Below are 21,072 nucleotides of genomic sequence, written 5' to 3' on the forward strand. Positions count from 1 at the left end.
TAGGCGGGGATCGACGGCAGCCAGACAGCGGTTTGAAACGCGGAGCCAAAGCATTTAACATTCGCGAACCAATTAAAGAGGGGAGAGGGCGGCGGGGAGGGGAGGCTGAGGCGTTTTTCGGCACGGAAAATTCGTTCTCGTGGGAATGCTGCGGGCAGAGCCCTCTCTGCGTGGAGGACGCCCTGGACCAGAGCTCCCCAGAGTCCCCACAAAGCCTTCCCTTTCCCATTCCCACTCTCTTCCCATTCCCACTTCCCTTCCCAACGCCGCTGGTGGTTTCTCCTTCTTGCCGAGGGTGAGCAGCAAGGGTTGGGTCTCCAGAGACTTGCCACAATGACTTGTAGCAGAAGCATCAATACAAGGTTGGGAGTGACCATGAACTGAAACCAGTTGGCTCCAAGGGTCAGAGGAGAGGGAAGAGTGGGAAAATATGGGAAAAGCCCTTCTGCCTTTGCTCAAGCATCGTGCCAGTGACTGCTCTCTTGTCCAAGGTCTCCAGAATGGTTGTAGCTGTGTCAGGGCTGGAATAGGGAGCAAAATGGGCAGACAACATAAACACAGTGAGGGATGTGTTGCCATATTGACTTGGAAGCAGGACTGGCTGAGAAAACCACTTGGGTCATGTTCAGCCTGATCCTGCCCGTGCCAGGTACCACCTGCAAGTTCAGAACTTGCTCCCAGCTTTCAAGTGCCACTTCCACTGCACAGCTTGGGAGGACACAGGGACATCTGTGCTCCTTGCCTGGGGATGGCACATCTCAGCCCTACACCCGTGGGTGATGTCACAGCATCACACATCCATGGCCACCCACATCATCCCTTTGCACGCCCCAAGCGAGCCAGAGGCCCGGAACAGATCAGGTGAGACACAGCCCAGAGCAGCAAAGAGACAGCTCAGCACTTTTTGGGTGTGAATGGGGGGGGGGGGGGGAAATACCAGCAATCGGTTAAAAATGCATCTCTTGAAAACAAGCAGCCAGCTCAGAACAATGGGTGAGGGCAAGGAGAGGGGCTGGCTCAGGGAGGACACACGGGATGAAAGATTACGTGCTGGAAAACCAGCCTTTAAAAGGAAAGGCCAATCTTTGCACCCCTTCCCAACTGCTGGGAATATTTCCCCTGCCGTGGAGGTCGGAGCCTGCAGGCAGTTTGAGGAAGGGGCAGCAGAAATGGGGGTTTGTGGTTAAAAGCTCAGCGACTGTAAAATGCTACCAGGCTTCCCAGTAAACGGAGTGCCTTTTATTTTCCTGCTTTAAAGGGACTGTAATTAGTTTAAAACCAGCAGCAGGGAAGCACTACGACTCCTTTTGCAGGGACAATGGCAAAATAAGTGTATCAACACCCTGGCCAGCGTATTTTGCTTCCCTGATGAGAGCAGCTCCTTGCCTGGAGCCTTGCTTAGCCCTGAGAGCTACCCTGGGTGCTCTGAATCGGGCACTTCCATTACCCAGTTCAGGGGCACTGCTCTGGTTCTGGCTGCCTGGAATCCTCACACAGCCACCCATGGGCACGTGCCCTGGGGGTAACCACAGCCAGAGGCACCATTTCAGTCCCTCAGGGACTCCACATCTGCGGGAATGCTTGATAATTTTGGCCGAGCTGTCCAGTCTGTCCCTCTGTTACCTGCCCCAGTGAGCATCTGCTTGGCCTGGGAACATCACGAGTGGGTTTGCTCTCCCAGCACCCCCACAAGGACCAGCAAACAGCTATCACTGCCCTATTATTCCACTTCCCAATATTTGCCAGCTTCTGAAACAAATGCTCTGGAGAAATTAAACCGAAGAGTATCTCGGGACCGAGGAAAACCAAACCCTTTCCAGCCACGTCCTCGTGAGACTGAGCTTTGTGTCAGCTCCAGGGCTGCTGGGGCAGGGGGGCAAAAGTCACACCGGGCTTTCTGTTTGCCTGAACATTTTTTTTGGGGGGGGGAAAGCACATTAAATTGCTCCCTCCTGACGCCGGGCAAGGAACTGAAGCCCGCACTGGAGATGCTGCCACTTGGCCGTGGGCTCCTCCAGGCTGACTCTCCCATCCCCGCGTTTCACGGAATCATTAAAGTCAGAAAAAAGACCTGGAAAGGTTGGGAAATACCTGGCAAAGTTTGCCGGGGAGGGGGAAGCTCCCAGCTCTCCAGGCAGTGGCGGGGTGGGGCTGCTCCCTCCTCCCTCGCCTGGAGCAGGAGGCAGCGGTCCGGGTCCATCCCGCCGGGGATGTGCCTCCATCCCAGCCAGCCGGGGGGACACACGATTATTTCCCCGTTGATAGGGTTCAGTGGGACTGAAAGAGCTACACGCCCTCTGGTAATTTGTAGTTTGTCGATGCTGAGCTGACATTTCACTGAACCCGGGGCAGCAGCAGGCAGTGAGGAGCGAGGAATCGCTCCGCTATTGTAATGCCCCAGACGCTGGGAGCTTGGCTAATAGGGGACATTCCTTCCTCCCAGGACTTCCTCCGCGACTTTCATGCATTCAGGACCAGCTTTGGTTAGTCGGGCTCGTTAATGGCAGCGTTTGGGTGACTGTCCTCCCGGTTTTCCCGAGCATGAATATTATCCCTATTTTGTTCTGTATTGTTCATAACCAGGGGGGGACAATTAATCAGAGCAGAAAGGACTTTATTCAGCTGGAATTCCTTCCCCGGCTGCACCACTGAGAACAAATTAGCAGTTCACACGTTGCAATTGGCCTTTTCTGTGGACGTGGAGTTTGGACTACGGGCACTTTCGAGGGAACCTGCACCTTTCCCTTGCCCGGGGGTGTTACCAGGGGTTGACTGAGCTGTTGAAAGCCGTTCTGCCTCCCTGCAAAACATTTCTGGGAGATGAGAGCTTATCTGGAGAAACCTAAACCCTTCAATTCACACCTGCTCCCAGTTTTGGATGAGTGCCTTCCCCACCTTTTTCCTGTTTGTGTGTCCGGGCAGCGAGGGGGTGAATGGACGGGCCATCAGCAGGGGCGGCCCTGGCACAATGTTATCAACCGGGGGACCAAGGGAAGGGACTCCGGACGCTGATGGTGCTCAGGGATTTCATTCATCGGGCAGTGACTGCTAATTGCTTTCACAACTGATACCTGCGATCCAGCTCCTCCCAGAGGACAGGGCTCTGGTGAACGTGCTAAGCACACATTCCTCACCGTGAAACACAGCGATCTAGAGCCATTATTTCCCATCAGCTCCTCCCTGCGAACCCTTTCCCAGGCGAAGGACCAATTTCCCTGCTCTCTGCAACACATGACTAACGCTGTCAGCTGCCCTGAGGGAGTTCCAGGCTTCTCTTGGGATGCTCAGGACCGATGAGGAGCTGGAGTGGATGGTCCTTACCTCCCTGGTGGCTGAGCTTTGGCAGACAGATCTCCACCTCGGGAACACCTCACCCAATAAAAGTTCAGAAGGACTGGGCAGAGAAAATCAGGGCTGCCCGGGGGTGCTGAGCCACGCTGGGAGGTGCTGGAGCTGCCTGAGGCACAGGGACAGCCCTTGGATGGTGCCCAGAGGCACAGATGGCTCCCTGCTCCTGGGATTGCTGCTCTGGTGGCAGCTGCCTCATGCACCAAACCTGACACCTCTGACAGGGATGTGAGGATGAAACACAGCCCTTCCTGCTCACTGCAGGTGTGGGAGCACCAGGCCTGCCACCCTGCCACAGCCAGACCAGCCAAGGGCACTGGGAACCAGGTGTTGGTGCCACCTGATGCCTGTTTTAAGAGTGCCCAGAGCTGAGTCACCTCATCTTGCCCTGTTCAGGCAAAATAAAATCCACCCACAGCCAGTTTCGCTCTCAGCAGTCACTGAAAGTGGCCCAAGGGCTGGACCTGTGCAGAGTGGGGTCCTGAGAGGTCTTTCTGCAGGGGAGCAGCAGCAGATTGACTGAGACTGAGTCTGTGGCCCTTCCTTTTCCTTTTCCTTTTCCTTTTCCTTTTCCTTTTCCTTTTCCTTTTCCTTTTCCTTTTCCTTTTCCTTTTCCCTTTTTGTTTGACTTTTCTCTATTTCCTTTTCTTTCTTCTCAGCTTCCTTTTCCTTTTTCCTTCTCCTTCCCCTTCCTTCTGTTCCTGGCAAGCCCTGTGCACACAGCCAGTGCCCAGCTCCTGTCCCTGCCACACAAACATCTGGGTTCCACTCCTGGCTAATGACGTCTGCCCTGGGATGCCGGATGCAAAAATACCTCCACCCCCCCTCCTTTGCTCCCAAATCTGGTTTGCATTTCCCAAATTTTATCAGGCACTGATTCTTTGAGGTTTTTAAAGACCCCTGTCCCAATGGCAGCCCTGGCTTTGGGGCTGCAATGTTTGTTTTCCAGAGCCCGGGGGCCCTGTGATGCTCGGTCCTGTTCAATCTAATGCTTTGCTGCTCCTGTGCCTTTCCCAGCTTGAAGGCATGGGAATGAGAAGCTCCTTTAGGAAGGTTTATCCAAAATAATGCTTAGCAGAGTGTGAGGACCACCATCACTCCTGCCTGCTCAGCTCCTCCCTCCAGCACCCTCATCCCAGCATCCCGTCTCCGACTGTGGCTGTTCCCAGTGAAGCCTCCAAGGTGTCCCAGTAAAGGACCTGCTTGTCTGGGTGTGAGATAATGGGGGTGCTGAGCTTGGTCCTCCAGGCTCTGTGGTCTCCAGGGCCGTGTTTGAACTCTGCAATCATGTCTTTGCAACACCCCACGCCCCGAGTGTCACGCGCAGCCCTTCCCGAGGTCCCCGGGGACACCACGCGCCCAGTCCACACACCCTGCCCAGTGACTTGGCTAATGGGGTGCAGGGGCGTGTCAGCCCCAGAAGAAAAGGTGGATTTTCTGAGAGGGGATGCTCAAACAAGCTGGACCAGCTCGGTCCCTGTGCTGCAGATTTGCTCCAGCAGGCACGAAACTGGAAAGGGGGTGATTCAGCTGCTGACCTGCCAGGCAGCCCCGTGGGGCTGGACAGGTTCTGCTGGCCAGGAGGACAAGTTCCTGCCTGTGAGCTGCCAGCACCTGGCTCACCCAGGGCAGCAGTGGGAAACCCTGGCTGACCCAGCTGGGAAAGGGATGGGCTTTGCAAAGAGCTCTCTGGGGAGCTGTGTCCATTTTGGGGAGACCGAACAGATCCCCTGAGTGAGCCCAGAGGGGCTTCGAGGGGTTGGGTTGTGGCCTCCCCAGCAGCAGTTCACAGAGGCCACTCTGGGAGGCAGAACCTGTTTTCCCAGGCTGCCAGCACTGCCTCGAGCCCCCTTTAGACTTCCCTGAGCTCAGCATCCCACATGGAGCTGGACAGAAAGGATGGGAGGGAGCAGAGTAATTTTGTATTGATAGGAACTTTCCAGGGTTGGCACTTCCAGGCAGTTCTGCCAAACGAGGCAAGGATGTGGCTTCTGCCACACAGGGCAAGGATGTGACCAGCAGGTCGAGGGAGGTGATTCTGCCCCTCTGCTCTGCTGAGCTGAGACCCCCCTGCAGAGCTGCCTCCAGCTCTGGGGTCCCAAGACAGGGAGGACGTGGAGCTGCAAGTCCAGAGGAAGCAACCCCAGTTGATCAGAGAGGGCTGGAGCAGCTCTGCTGTGAGGAAAGGCTGGGAAAACTGGGATTGTTCAGCCTGGAGAAGGCTTTGAAGTGACCTAATTGTGGCTTTGCAGTGCCTGAAGGAGCTGCAAGAAAGATGGAGAGAGACTATTTACAGGAGCCTGGAGTGCCAGGACAAGGGGGAATGGCTTCACACTGACAGAGGGCAGGTTTAGATTAGAGATTAGGAAGAAATTATTCCCTGTGAGGCCCTGGCAGAGATTGCCCAGAGAAGCTGTGGCTGCCCCTGGATCCCTGAAAGTGTCCAAGGCCAGGTTGGACATGGCTTGGAGCAACCTGGGCTAGTGGAAGTGTCCCTGCCCATGGCAGGGGGTTTTGGAAGGAGGTGGTTTTTAAGGCCCTTTCCAACCCAAACCATTCCATGATTCTCTGATATGATAAAGAGGTGTCAGCTGCCCTACCTGGCACATGCAGGAGTAAGTGGGCATGGAGGGGGGTGTGGAGCAGAGCCAGGGCACCAGGGAGGCCCTGGCTGGGCACCTCCTGCTTGGACACTTTCCTCCACCAGGAATGCATTAAGAAGAAATGGAGCTTGGCTGCCAGTCCTCCCTTTGATCGATGAGATGAAATTTGATAAGGAAGCAGCAGGAATGTGCTCAGCACATGAAAAAAAACCATCTCAGCCCGTGGGAAAAAGGGCAGGAGGGAAGGGGCTGTGAGTACCAGCCTTCCTGGAAAGGTTTTCTCCCCAGGGCATCCCAGGGGAGTTTCCAAGCTGGCTGCATCTCAGGAGCCACAGGGCCACCAAGAGGGGTATCAGGGTGTGGATTCAGCGGTGCAAGGTCCAGAGGGAGGCATTGCCCCCTCTGAGAAGGTGTGGAGGAACCAATTTCCCAGCAAAGCTGCTCCTGACCAGTCAGCCAGTTGGTATCCAAACGGGAGTCGTTCCAGACTGCTTGGCTTAACACCCGGAGCAGTGCCATACTGATGGGAGAGTTCCTGAGAGGGGAATCCCACCGGACAGGCTCTGTGCTTTCACCAGGCGTTATTTCTGCGTGTCTCTCTCCCCACTGAAGATACAAACGCTGCCTGGAGGGCAGCCAGCCACCGGACAAACACCCACCAGCGAGCAGACAGGACGTGCGGGAGGAGACAAGACCCCTCTGAGACGCTCCAGAGGGCTGAGAACGTGCCGCGGGGCTGCTCTGCCTTCACTCAGTGATAAATGTCACACAGGGACACGCGCAGCATCCCCGCACAAATGAAAACAGGGAGGTGGCCGCCGGGTCCTCCCCACACACCCCACACCCCCCCCCCGCCGGCGCCCGCGCTGCGACTTTGAAATATGGGCTGGTGGCAGCATCCATTTGGGAATGTCGCTGTCAGGCAGAGACAGCACGGCTGCGTGCTGGGGGGGTGGCAGGCAGCGCACCGCGGCTGCGATAAATAAAATTTAGACTCATTTACTGAAACAGGGGCAAGCTGCACCCGGAACGCGCTGCGGGAAGCGTGTGACCTCCTCCCGCCGCGCCCCGCGGGTGAGTCACGGCAGCTCCCTCAAGGATCAAGATCTGGAAAGGAGCCAGGACAACAATCAGCCACATCGGGTCTATACGCGATAACGCCGCATTATCAGGCTCCATCCAGCTGCTGAGTCAGCCCTTCCATCGCCCTCCCAGCCTGGCAGGCAACCAGGGATGGGGCTGCTGCCGCAGCGATATGGGATCAGGGCCCCCTTCCCGCCCCGTGCGCCTTCCTCGGGAGCTGATAATCCCCCCCCCAGCTGCTCGGCAAACCGCGGGTGGGCGGCGAGTGCCAGCCCTGAGGGCAACACCGGGGACCCGCGGGGTTAATTCGCCGGCAGCCGGACCGAGCCCGTGCGGTTTTCCAGCCGGGAGCGCGGCTGCATCCGCGGCTTTGGCCATCAGCTGGCGGCTGCCTCGGGTGGCACCGTGCCCGCTTCCCCGGCGGAGCGTCTGGCCCTCGGATGCCGCCGGCTGCCGGGATGTGGCAGGATGGGAGCTGCCTGCAGCCGGCAGGATGCCCTGGCGTGGGGCAGCCAGCCGGGTTTCCCACGGCTCGCCCTCGCCCGCGGGCTGCGGGGAGGGGCGGATGGGCAGAGCTGCGGGCGTGCGGGGCCGGGAGGGAGCGGAGCGGCAGGACAGGGAGGCCCCGGGGAGCAGAGGCAGGGACTGTCACCCTGCCGAGAGGCTCCCTTTGATGGTCGCATCCCACAGCCCCGCCGCGGCAGCCGCATCCTGCCCGCGGTGGCTGCTCCGAAAAAATCCGCTGGATTTTGCTGTTAAGCGCTGGGAATCGGCGCTAAAACCACCTCCCCTGAGCGCTCACCCCGGCGCTGGAGCAGGCACAGCTGCATTTCGGCTGCCAGCTTGTTCACTGCTACTAAGAAAATTCAGGGAAAAACTCTTCTTCTCCCGCTCCCCCCCACCCCGCTCCCGTGTGTGCTCCCTGTGGAACAGCCCCGCATCCCTCCCGGCTGCTGGGAGGAAGCAGGCAGGGAATGAGCCAGAGGGAAATGGGGGTGCTGGGAGAGCTCAGCGTGATGACAATGCAGATGGGAATGCTCTGGAAAAGCTGCAGAGTGTCTCATTTCTTTGCAGTATTTAGTGTCTCCACCTGGCACTGCTGCATATTATCAGGGATGCTGTGTTCCCATGTCCTAGGGTTTCAAAATTTCGGTTTGAACTTATAATTTAGAGACTGTGACCCACGGTGGTTTGGAACTAAAATAGGTCTGGAAAAAAAGCAGAGTTTTTGTAGAGCACAAACTCAGCTCCACAGCTCCATTTACTTCCTACTCATCTTTCAAACCTCCACAGGTTCTTCCCCACCAAGCTTTGCTCCGAGTCTCACTTTTAAATCTGTCACAATTCACTTGGTTTAACAATGAAATGAGAGACAGATCTGAGCAAGCAAACCCTGGGCCAGAACGTTCAGTATCTTTGCAGCTGGATCCATTAACGTGGGACCAGAGGATGGAATTTCCCAGCGTGTTCAGAGCACGAGCCACACACTTTAAAAAAAAAAAAAATAAATTCCCTACTAAAGAAGCCAGTGGGAAAAGCACACAGGATGGTGAGAGGAGCTGGGGACTTAGTGCAGCTCATTCCAGGGGATCCCAGCCAGCACCTGCACATCATTCATCTTCTTTTATTGCCCTTTCTCAGCTTCTTGCTGTATTTTAATGCAAAGCCTGATACCCTCTTTGGAAAGAGACATTATCCAGGCCTTCCCGTGTGCTTGGGAATGCTGCTGGCCCTGTCTTCTGGCCAGATAAATAGGCAGGAGAAGAATTTGGGATCAGGGATGTGATGAAAGTGTTTTTGCCATCAGGAGCCTTGCTTCCCTCAACTGTCCCAAGCAAAGCCTGGGCCACAGGGGTGTGACCTGGACCCAGCTCGCCTGGAATTGCATCTGTGGCTCCATTCAGCCCTGGAGCAGCACAAGAGTCTAAAATTCAGTGTTTCCTCCCACTTCAGTGGTATTTTTGTCCTTCCAGCCTTCATCCTGAGCTGGGAGGAGGCAGTGCTGTGACAGCCTGTCCCAGAGTCTCTGTTCCCAGTGTGGATGTTCTGGGAGCCAGTGTCCAGCACCACAGGAATGTCGTGCTCCAGAAACTCTGTGGCATTGCCCTGTGCTGTGTGGGACCACAGAGTGCAAGACCCACCAGTGGGAGGGTGGAAGGGCTGGGATGAGGGGGTAATCCTGGCCCCATCCCTTGCTCTGGCACTGCTGGCCATGTGGCAGCAGGTGTGGTGTGACATGTTCACTCTTGGGGCTAATCCCTTGTCCCTATTTTCCTCTCAGCATGGGAAAGCAAATCACTACTTTTAATCTCATTTTCCAGCTCCCACTCCAGAGGGGGCCCAGGCCCAGGTGAGAATGCCTTGGCTCCCTCCCTCTGTCTATCCCCTGACCTGAGGGAGGGGATTTTCCCCTGAGGAGGACAGGAGGAAGTGCTGGGGCCACAGAGAGCTGCCAGGTCACCAGAAAACAGGGAGGTCACACACAGGTCCCACCAGGGAAGGGGGAAGAGGATCCTCTGGGCATGCCCTTTGCATCTTTGTGACTTTTTCTCACTGGCAGAGATCTCTGGGTGCTAAAGCAGCCCCTTTGCACCCACAGAGGCTTCCTGCACCATCCAGCCCTGGCACACTCCTCCCAGCACAGCTGGGACCCCGAACCCACTGCCAGGACAGGGAGAAGAAAGAGCGGGGGGGGGGGGGGCTCAGGCAGCTGCCAGCTTTGGCATATCCTTATCCCAGATAACCACTGGTGACCTCAGAGCATCTCCCTCCCTTCTCAGCCCCGGGAGGTCCTGGCAAGCCTGCTCTTCCACCGCAGCCCTGCCTGCAGCCCTGTGTTTGCAGCTCCTTAGCAGGCAGCAGCCTCAGACGCGTTTCGTGGCCACACGCAGAGACAATAATCACTTGTAGTCTGGCCGCAGCCTTTCCAGCAGCCTGCCTGGCTGCGGGGCGGAGGCGGCAGGGCCGGTGGCTCCGTGTGGGGACGGGATTCCTGCCCACCCCGGAGCTGGGCTGGCCCTCTCCCACCCGCAGGAGCCCCCCAGGCGGGGGCAGAGGGGACCGGCTGCCGGCCCCGGGGCAGAGCGGGTTAAAAGAGCGGCCAGAACATCCCGCAGAGCCCCACATGGGTTTGCCGGAGGCTGAAACGTGACTGGAGCTGGGTTGTGGTGAAGTGGGTGGGATGAGAGTTTCACGACCTGGTTCCAGCAGAGGCGTGGGCAGCATCCCCGGAATGATTAATGCTGGGGGGAGGCAGAGAGAGACCCAGCAAAGCGCTGATAAGGGAGGGCTGACAGAGACGAACGGCGACAACAGAAAGGACCCGTTTGTCAGTCACTGCAAGAAATTCCCCCCCCCCCCCAGCCAGGAAATGATAGATTGGGAATGCCACCTGCTTCCACCTCTGTTGACTCAAACCGTGGGATACCTGGGAGGCCAGCGCTCGCTCTATGTGAGATTTCCAGCGTTATTTATTGGAGCTCGTAATTCAGCTGAGAAAATGGAAAATATCATGCATCCCTCAGCCCAGCTGCCTCCCAGGCTGCCCAGCCCGATGCTTGCTCGCAGCCTCCCAGCTCCTGGCAGCTGAGAGGTGAAGCGCACAAGAATCCAGATGATCCCTAAAGCCTCGCTTCCTGAGGCTCTGGAGAGCTCTGGGTCCTCGCAAATTCACTCGGCAGCTGCCAGCGGAGAGGATGGAGGGGCAGGTGTGGGGAAGGGGAGGTGTGGGATGAGAGGAACAGATGCTTTGGAGGGAGCAGCTCTGAGATGCTCAGCTCGGGCACTGGTGATGCCGCTGCCGGTGTGGGACCTGCGCTGCTCCAGACCAGCAGAATGAAGTGACTTATCAGCAATAAGTGGCTCTGCCCTTCTTATTGTGGTTGGAGAGCATCAGCTCCTGCCAGCCACGAACTGCTGCTGTCCTGAGCGGGCAGGGAGGGATCAGCAGGGGAGCTCCAGTTTCCCCGGGGGCTCCACGAGCACAGGGTGTGTGAGCAGCCCCATTCCAGCCGGGATCAGGAGCCCCTCTCCGGGTGGGAGCTGCGGCCACCCCCTCCCCGTGGAACGCAATGAGAACACAAGCGGCTTCTGAGGGTCCCACGCGGGAAGCAGCTGCATCATCCCACGCTGAGGGTTCCCTCCAGCCTCCCGGCGGGGCCGGGCGGGGACCCCCTGGGACCTCCTGGGACCCCCTGGGAACCGGGGTCCCTCTGCGGGGCCGGCCACAGCTCGCTCCCGGCTTGCGGGGGGTTGGATTCATCCCAGGCTGGGATCGGGGGCTGGGCTCTGCGGGGCTGCCCGACCCCCTGAGCCGTTCCCGAGCCGTTCCCGAGCCGCTCTGGCGGCGTGGCCGGGCTGCGAGTGCCCCCGCGTGGCACCGGCGCTCGCGATGGAGCCGGGGATGGGGATGGAGAGGGATGCAGCCGGAGATGGAGATGGATGGAGCTGGGATGAGGTTGGATAGAGCTGGGATGGGGATGGATGGAGCTGGGATGGGGATGGATGGAGCTGGGATGGGGATGGATGGAGCTGGGATGAGGTTGGATAGAGCTGGGATGGGGATGGATGGAGCTGGGATGGGGATGGGTGGAGCTGGGGCTGGGGAGGGATGGAGCTGGGATGGGGATGGATGGAGCCGGGGATGGGGATGAAGCCAGGGATGGGAAGGGATGAGCCAGGATGGGGATTGAGCTGAGGATGGGGATGGATGGAGTCAGGGATGGAGATGGAGCTGAGGATGGGGATGGATGGAGTCAGGATGGAGATGGATGGAGTCAGGGACAGGGATGGAGCTGAGGATGGGGATGGATGGAGTTGGGGCTGGGGATGGATGGAGCTGGCACTGGGGATGGAGCTGGGGTCAGTGCTGCAGCAGCAGGAACAAGACCAAAGGGAGAAGCCCTCTGGGAGGTGGTGTGGGGGTGGAAGTGCCCCCTGGGCAGGGGGTTCTCCCACACCACCAGGCTTGGCAGCTCCAGGCAAGGGATCCTGGGGTGGCACCGTGTGGCAGAGGGCTTGGGGTGTCCCTGCTGCTCCCTCTGCCTGGTGGGAGAGGCCCATGCCTTGTATCCAAAATAGTGCAGCCAGCAGGAGCAGGGCAGTGACTGTCCCCCTGTGCTGGGCACTGGTGAGGTACCACCTCAAATCCTGGGATAATTTTGGGCCCCTTGTGACAAGAAAGACTTTGAGGGGCTGGAGCGTGTCCAGGGAAGGGAAAGGAGGTGGGGAAGGGTCTGGAGTATCCTGTGAGGAGCTGGGGGGGGCTCAACCTGGAGAAAAGGAGGCTCAGGGGGGACCTTCTGGCTGTGCAATTCCCTGACAGGAGGGGGGAGCTAGGGAGGGGGGTCAGGCTCTGCTCCCAGGGAACAAGGGATAGGATGAGAGACCTCAAGTTGCACCAGGGGAGGTTTGGATTAGATATTAGGAAAATCTTTTTCACTACAAGGATGGTCAGGCTTTGGAACAGACTGCTCAGGGCAGTGGTGGAAGTGTTTAAACAACTCCCATCCCTGGAAGCATTTAAACAACTGTGAAGGTGGCACTTGGGGACATGGTTCAGTGATGAACACCATGCTGGGTTCACGGTTGCATTCAGTGATCTTAGAGGTCTTTTCCAACTTTTAATTCCAGATTCCAAAGCAACTGCCCCCTACTGAGGTTCCCAGAAGCTTCAGGGGGAGCTGACAGGATGCAAGAGGAGGTGGGTAGCGCTCCTTGTTGGAGCCCCCTGCCCTCCTCCCTGCTAAGCACAGCGTGTCCAGCGCTGGGATGGCTAAATTCAGGATGTTCACCTCCAAATATCCGGGCAAGAGCGAATCCTGCAGGCCTGGGCTGCTGCCCCCGGGGCCGGCGGCTGGGGAAGGAGCTGCCCTCCTTGTGGGCCAGGGGCTGCTCTGCTGCCACCACCCCGGGCTGTCGTGCCAGGCTGTGTGCTGGTGAAAAGGCCGGCAGCAGGGCCAGCAGCCCGCGGTGGTACAGTCCAGGAGGGTAATGGGTATTGGATTGCTCCCTTAGGTCTGTTCTTGAACCTAATCCTCATTAGACTGAAACCCATTTCAATTAAGACAGGCTGGGCTCCTCCTTTGTCTTTCTTTTAATTGGACCGTTCCCGCTGCTAAATGGGCAGCTTAAGCATCCCAAAGACCCTGAGAAAAGCCCGGCATGTCCCCTAATGGGGTTTGAAAGTGGAGAAATAACAGCATAATCAGTCTCTTCCTCTTTGTGTCAGCCCTTGATTCACACCGCCTGCCCCCCTCCCCTTCACACCCTTTCACTGAGTGGCTGCTGACAGATGGGAACAGGGCCGCCACCTCAATGGGGTTTGTCGGGGGCTTTCATGGGCCCTGTTGCCATTCTCTGGCCCTTCTTCTCCGTCTACTCGTGGCCTTTGTGCCAAGACTGGGAACAAGCTGGGAAAGCTGAGCCCATCCTGTAAATACCTGCCTCCACCAGATCAGCTTACAGGACAAGATGGGGAACACTTGGCACAGCTCTTTATCCCCCCCTCTCCTCGCCTGAATTTCTCTCCTTCATCCTCTCTTGTTGTTCCTTGTTTTAGTATCTTCAACTCCATTTTCCCTGCACCTTTTTTTCCTCCAGTGGCTTTCTGCTGTCACCCTTCAGTCCTATTCTCCTTCCAGTGACCCCTTTGGTGGCCACCATGGCTCAGCTTTTGACTCAGCAAAACTTCTCCTCTCAGGAGAGGGTGTGTGAAGTAACTGGGTGCCCATGCATAAATTAATTGCGCGTGCATGCATAAATCAATTGATCATCCATGCATAAATTAATTGGGTGCCCATGCATAAATTAATTGGGTGTTCCTGCATAAATTGATTGGGTGTTCCTGCATAAATTAATTGGGTGTCCATGCATAAATTAATTGGGTGCTCATGCATGAAGGAGTTGGACACTCGTGCATAAATTAATTGGGTGCTCATGCATAAATTAATCGGCCGGCCATGCATGAATTAATTGGGCGCTCATGCACGCAGGGATGTGATGCTCGTGCATAAATTAACTCGGCACCCATGCATTAATTAATCGGGTGTGATCAGGTGTGACGCCGGGGTGCACCCACCCCTGTTCCAGTCGGGAGCAGACAGTTCACTTGTGAACTCGTTGGGTGATGGAGCAATCAAACACGAGTTAATTGGGCGATCTTGCATGAGACTAATCAGGTGCTGAGCGTGTGCTAATTGGGCCCTCATGCATAAATTAGCTGGGTGGCCATGCACGAAGCTGCTGGGCTCTCATGTGTGTGCAAATGGGTGTTCATGCACGAGCTGATGGGTGCTCAGGTGTGAAGGAATCGGCCTGGGAGACCATCTGGGGATCCTGTGCTCTGCTTGGACGGGCTGGGAGCTGCTGTTCTTCCCCGTGGGAGTTGCAGGAGAGGTGCCAGGGGTGGATGGAGGGGGTGGGAGCTGTGGTTCTTCCCCGTGGGAGTTGCAGGAGAGGTGCCAGGGGTGGATGGAGGGAGTGGGGGCTGCCTGGGATCCCCCTAAGGATTCCCCCCCTTCAGTGAGTGCTGGAGATTCCAGCCCCCAAAGCAGTAAGCAATAAATCCCAAGCAGGGCTCTGGGCTGCCCTTCTCCAGGGCATATTCCTGAGCCTCTGCATGTGATGGAGGAGTCAGAGCTCAGCTGTAACTCTGGATGTCTCTTCCCCATGAACAGATACAAAGCCAAACCCAGGACACACCAGCAACCACTGGTGACTCTGCTGCTTCCAGGCATCTGGAATACCACCACCCATGCAGCTCAAACCAATGCACTGGCACTTGGGGGGACCCAGAGGGAACAAAAAAACCCCTGTAAATTACACTTAATTAACATTTAATTAATGCCTTTTATGGCTTTCTGTGTTTTCAGGCAGGGCCCTGGATTTGCCTGCAAAAGGCACTTGGTGGCTGTTGTTGCTCGAACCAGCACGCTCAGAACTCAGGTGGGTGTAAATTTGTGAGCCTTTCAGTGTTTTCCTGAGCACAGGGATGCCCTTTTACACCTTTCCCATAGGATGTGAGACCTAAAGTGGAAGGTTGTTTGGAACAAGATGGCCTTTAAGGTCCCTTCCAACCCAAACCATCCTGTGATTCCACGTGACCTACTCCTCGTCCGTGGGCTCCTGGAAGGCTCACTTGTCTTTTCCTGTACATCCAGAAACATGGAGAGGTGCACTTGGCACAGATGCAGTGAGGATGTGGAGGGTGAGAGAGTTTGCAGGACCCCTGACTCCGACTCCTGGGGCACTGTCCCTCCCTTGCTGCCAGCTGGGACACGTTTGCTGGAGGAGCTCTGGCTCACTGGACACTGCTGTGTGCTTCCCACTGGCTATCCTTCCAAAAAAAACCCTCACATATCAGAGCACATGATCTGATCTACGGGCATTTTAATGACTCCCCAGATATTCCTGAGCTTCTTTGCAACTTCCCTGCTTTTATAGAGAAAATCCAAAGCCCAGTTTATCCGTACTTGAGGCCAGCAGTGCATCCCAGCCTCTCCAGGCTGGAACGTGAACTCCACCTCCCTCTCCTTCCCTCATATGTACCAGGAGGCTTTTTTTCCCCCCTTTTCCATATGGTGTCAAGGCCCACCTTGGGCCAGAGCCCCTGGGAGAGCGCCTGGCAGACAGCTGGGAACAGAGGGAAAACAGCAGCCGCCGCTACTGTAACTTCCAAAGGGCCGCAGCAGGACGGGAGAGGGATGCGGCACCGGGAGCTGTCTCCCTGGAAACCGCGGCGTAGGAGACATAATGAGGAGTGTCCCTCCCTCCAACAGCTCTTTAATTCCTTCTTCATCTTTCTTTACAGGCTGAGGAGCCGAGTGGCGGGGCAGGGTGTCCCCCTCAGCCCGGCCTATTGTGGGTTTATGACGCTCTGGCCTCAGAAAAAGCACATTTTTTTAAACCCAGCTGCCGCTGTAACTTATTGCAACGCCTTGTTATAGCTTTGGGAGGGGGAGGGATGAGAAAGGAGGTCATGCAAAGGGTGCTGTGTGTCCCAGAAGGGACCCTTGGGGAAAATCAGAGCGGGGGAAAAAGCCGCGAGCTCCCGTGACCTTCTCGTCTGGCTCTTCCCACAAGCACGGTGTCTAAATGATGTGTTCAGGTCTGGGGCATCCAGAGCGATGAGAAGGGCATATCCCTCCATGCCCCTGGAAAACATGGGGGTTCTGACACTGCAAAGTGTCAGATTCAAATCAAGGGATGAGTGGGGAGGAGGGATAACAGCCCCACGGAGCCCAGGTCCCCGTGCCATCACTGCTGCGTGACACCCCACAGGGTGCCCGGGCCAAACCCACTCCAGAGCCTGCAGCTGCACCCTGGGCACGTGGGAGCAGGGAGGGACCTTGCCCTGGTGCAAGGAGGGCTGAGGAAAACCAGCTCCATCCCAGCGGGAGGAGGGTCCCTGGGAGCATCTTCCCCGGGGTCGTGGTGCTCGTGCCTGGAGCGGATCCTTGGCAGTGAAGGACAGCACTGGTGGGGTGTGAACCCCCCTCCCCTGGGCATCCCGACCCCAGGGCTGAGCAGCTGAACCCCCTCCTTGCCCTGGCGCTGTTCTGCACCCGCAGCAAGTTGGGAGGAGGAAGCTGCTGCCTCTCAAATCGAAGTCGAAGCAAAGGCTCCTGCTGCCTCCTCGTGTGCATCAGAGCTCCAACCTCCCCCCTCAGGCAGCTTGGGGCTGCACAGGCAGGCCGGTCCTGTCCCTTTGGCCCCCATTTCTGAGGGAGAGGTTTCTGTCCTGCCCTTTGGCTGCTCCCAGGTGCCTCAGAAAGGGGAACTGGCCACCACCTCTGGCGTTTCCCACCCCCAAAAACGGAGAGAGAAGACTGAAAAGCAAAGCAAAACGCTCCTGCCAAATGAGCACCCCTCTGCCATCCTCCCCACCTCCTGGGCTGCTGGGGGTCAAAGGACAAAGTGAGGGAGCTGCTGTGGGGTCGTTGTGACCCCAATAAAAGGTTCAGCAGAGGCTTGGGGTCCCTGAGTGATTGGGAATTTTTTTTTCCCACCCCTTCCCCTACACCTTCTCTGTCCAGGTGTACGTGACCAATGTCAGTGCCGACCTCTGAGGCTGGAGAATGACCTCCCTTAATCCCAGACATGCTGCTCTTCCCCTGCTTCCCTGGCAGATGAACCTTGGAGGTGTCTGGGGGGAAGCTGGCAGAGAGCATCCAGCCCCTCCGAAAAGGGGTTCCTCCACAAAGGGAATGGGATTCCTCCACAAAGGGAATGGGATTCCTCCACAAAGGGAATGGGATTCCTCCACAAAGGGAATGGGATTCCTCCACAAAGGGAATGGGTTTCCTCCAAAAAGGGAATGGGATTCCTCCCAGGGAAGGGCATCCTGGGGCATTCAGCCTTTTTCCCAGCAGCACAGCCACCCCTGCAGGGCAGCACTCCCCTGTTACCATCCCCATCCTTTGCCTAGTCCCCTTTTTGTCCTTCTTCCCCCTCCTCCCTTTTTTTTTTTTTTTTTGGTTTGTTATTTGAGAAATGAATTTTAAAAACTGGAATCAGTTTTCCCCTTCGAGGGGGATTAAAGCCCTCAGCATTCAAGCTCTCAGAAGCAGGAAACAGAGGCTTTTTTTTTTTTTTTTTTCCCTCCCCCTGGTGCAACTTGGAAAGACATGGCACTCTGTTCTCCCTGAAAAGCCCCTCGCACTGAATGACCCCCGGGCCCTGAATGAAGTGCCTCTCAATTAAAAGTTTCCCATTGATGCCGCCTGAATGAGACCTTGCTGGGGAATTCACCCCGCCTGAATGGCCCGGGCCTTCATCAAATATTGAGGGGCCAATAGATTTCCCACAATATTTGTACACCTTCCTTTGTGGGGATTTTTCCCTCCATTGAACCAGAAACCGTTAACACATCCGCTCCCGACCTGCCCCCTTCTGCTGCTCATTAGGGGCCGTGCTGGGGACAGTCACTGCCGAGTGCCACCCCCGGGGGCACAGGAGCAACCACCTGCTTGTATTCATCCTCTGGAGGGGCCAAGCCGAGCTTGAAATCCCATGAAAAAAACGCAGGGAGGAGAGGGATGGGAGCAGGCAGCGCTCCCGGTCATCCCTGACTTACGCCTGCCTGGAGCCCCGGGCAAAATTCCATCCCCCAAACCGGGGGTCACCTGGCTGGAGAGGGGAGTGGTGGCACTCCTGGCTCTCCCCTGGTGGTCTCAGGGAAAAGGGCAGGGAAAGGAGAGCCTCCCCTCCTAAAGGGCAGGGAAAGGAGAGCCTCCTCTCCTCCTCCCTGCTCCTGCTCGCCCTGCCCGGCACAAAGGGAAAGAGGGGATGAAGTTGGGGGGGGACTCCTTTCCTAGAGGGGACAAAAGCTCCGGGACACTTCAACGGCACCGAAGGCCCGGCTGACAGCTCTGATTGTCACAGAGCAAGGCTGCCCCCAGCCCTATTAATGATGCTAATTAGAGCCCATGCAGGGCAGCCTCGCGGGGGTGGGGGGTGAGGAGAGAGGGGTGGGCTCTGCATAATTTATTCTCGCTTAATCTCATTAAAGGGGGATTAAAAAAAGAGAGAAATGAGTGTGGGAATGCAGTGCATGGGAGGAGAACCACCAGTTTGGGGCTTTTCCACCAGCTCTTCCTGCCAGGAGACTCAGTGGGGCGAAGCATCCCCGTGTGCCAGGGGGGGAAAGGACACACGGAGCAGGGGAACTGAGGTTGCTCAGCAGGTCAGTGAGAGCTGGGAACCGAGCCCGGGGTGTCCACACCCCCTCCCACCTTCTCCCGGTGCCCTTTTCTCTTCCTGCATTACTCTGGAAAGAGGGGTTGGAGAGGTAAAGATGCCATAACCCCGGGGAGCAAAGCAGGCCATCCCCCTAAGCCAGCAGCTGTGCTGTTTGAGCTCAGCTACTTCCAAAAATGCTTCAAGAAACCCATTCCTGTGCTGAGAGCAGCAGGATTACGTGAGACAGAACCGGGCAATGTCTGTCCTGGGATCCTGCCCTGGTGCAGAGAGTCTCCATGCACTTGTGCTGCTGCCAGGAGGGGGCTGTCCTTGTGCTGCCTTCACAGTTTGCAGCCTCAGACTGATGCAGGTGGGAATAACCCCTTGATTTCCCCCCCCCCCAACCCAAGCACTGTGGTCAGACAAGCCCCTGCCCTGCTGTGCCTGAGGGCTGAGTGAGGGATGCAGAGTGTGGGGCTGTGTATTACCCTCAAAGTAAATTTAGGAAAAGGCTTGGTGGTGCTCAGGGTCACCTCCCAGCTCACTCAGACTGGACCAGCCCTTGTTAGCTCTCCTCTGACCTCCCTGTTTTATTGCTGCTGAGCAGTGTCACAAAGCTTTTTCACAGCCAACAGGATAACAACACTCACGTGTGGCTGCCCAGAGGGACAGGACCCTCAGGAATCCCAGGAAACGGAGCCATTCTGGCATAGGCTGGGGTAAGAGTAAAGCTAAATGAGGAGAGGGAGGCATGTTTGTTTTTGTTTTCATTTTTTCCCTTCTCTAAGAAACTTCCCTCAGCTCTCCCTGCCCACAGGAGCATCACTCCACAATGCCCAGGCTCAGCTGCTGTTTGGCAGCTCGAGCACGAAGGGCCTGTAGAAGCGAAAGAGCTTTTTCCAAGGGCTCCGTGGGAATGTGACCTGAAGGAATCCCTGCCAGGGGACCTGGTCTGTGTCCTGGTGAGCTGCAGCACAGCCAGGTATGTGCTGGAGGGGAGGCTCCAGGGGCTGATGTGAACACCAGCTGCTTGTCTGGGTGCCACCAAGGTGTCAGCTCTGTGAGGAAGGGGCAGTGGATCTTGGGTGGGTGGGGTGTTCAGGAGCATCTGACCGTGGCAGGGGTTTTGGAAAAAGCTGATCTTTAAGGTCCCTTCCAGCCCAAACTTTTCCATGCTTTTATGGTTCTATTTCTCTGCACTGCCCCTGCTTATCCCCTGCCCTGCCCTGGCCAGGGTGGTTGGTGTGTGGGCAATGTGGGACCTTTCCCACTGTGGGATCAGCGTGCAGGGCTTGTGCTCACACTCAGACACGTGCAAGGGTCTGGCCTTCCTTGGGCTGAGAGCGAAGGGAGGCAAGGATAACACTCCTGATCCTTGAATCTGCCTCCTGGGCTGTGGTGGGGGCTGTGAAAACCATCTCCCGTTATCCTCTGGAGCAGAAAAAATTGCCATTCCTTCCCTCCACTGACCTGGAAATTGTTAAACATGTTCCTGTGGCCCGTGGGTCAGCAGCAGCGCTGCCTGGGTCGCTGGGCTGCATTGGGAGGGGGGGAATTAGCCACCTGTCCCCCGGCCCTAATCCCAGGGAGGGGGGCACTGGCAGCTCTGCTTGGCTGGCTGCTCACACCACCAGCTCCACGGGCACATAAAAGGCCACTTAACCTGGGAACCACCTGGTTTGGACATCAGGGGGGAGAGGGTTCACTTTGGAGGGGGATCTGGGCTGTGGGAGAGGAGGAGAGGTGAGTGATGCCTCAGGCAGGAGGTGCCAGGCCAGCTGAGCAGCTCTGTTCCCGCTCAGGACTGGGGTGGGACAACTGGTGTGGTTCATCCTGGAGAGAGGAGACTCTGGGGAGACCTTAGAGCCCCTTACAGTGCCTAAAGGGGGCTTATAAAACAGAGGGAGACTGACTTTTATATGGGCAGATAATGAGCAAGGGGGCACGTTTTCAAACTGAAAGAGGAGTGGTTTAGATGAGCTGTGAGGAAGATGTTCCTGGCTGGGAGGGTGGGGAGGCCCTGGCACAGGTTGCCCAGAGAAGCTGTGGCTGTTCCATCCCTGGAAGTGTCCAAGGCCAGGTTGGAGCAACCTGGGCTAGTGGAAGGTGTCCCTGCCCATGGCAGGGGGTGGAATGAGATGATCTTTAAGGTCCCTTTGAGCCCAAACCATCCCATGGCTCCAAGTTTCACACACCTCTGCCTGCACACAGCTCTGTGCTGGGTGCTGAGCCTGCTCCTCAGCTTGCTTCCCACCCACGTTTCACACTGTTCAGGGCTGCAAATGAGCCTCCTTTGTCCCCATCAGCAGAGACCAAGCACTGCCTGAAGCCAGCCTTTTCTAGGAGTGGTTTTCCAGCA

The 21,072-nt window shown here is 56.9% G+C and overlaps 1 long non-coding RNA gene across 1 annotated transcript; it reads left to right on the forward strand.

The window, feature by feature from the left end:
* The first annotated feature begins 779 nt into the window (after nucleotides 1–779).
* LOC116797533 lies at nucleotides 780–15,927 on the forward strand. Its single transcript, XR_004360677.1, has 3 exons — nucleotides 780–861; nucleotides 14,906–14,978; nucleotides 15,844–15,927. It is a non-coding gene; the product is annotated as an uncharacterized LOC116797533 (long non-coding RNA).
* Nucleotides 15,928–21,072: the final 5,145 nt, after the last annotated feature.

Source organism: Chiroxiphia lanceolata, chromosome 22 (genome assembly GCF_009829145.1).
Source record: "Chiroxiphia lanceolata isolate bChiLan1 chromosome 22, bChiLan1.pri, whole genome shotgun sequence".
Classification (NCBI taxonomy): domain Eukaryota; kingdom Metazoa; phylum Chordata; class Aves; order Passeriformes; family Pipridae; genus Chiroxiphia; species Chiroxiphia lanceolata.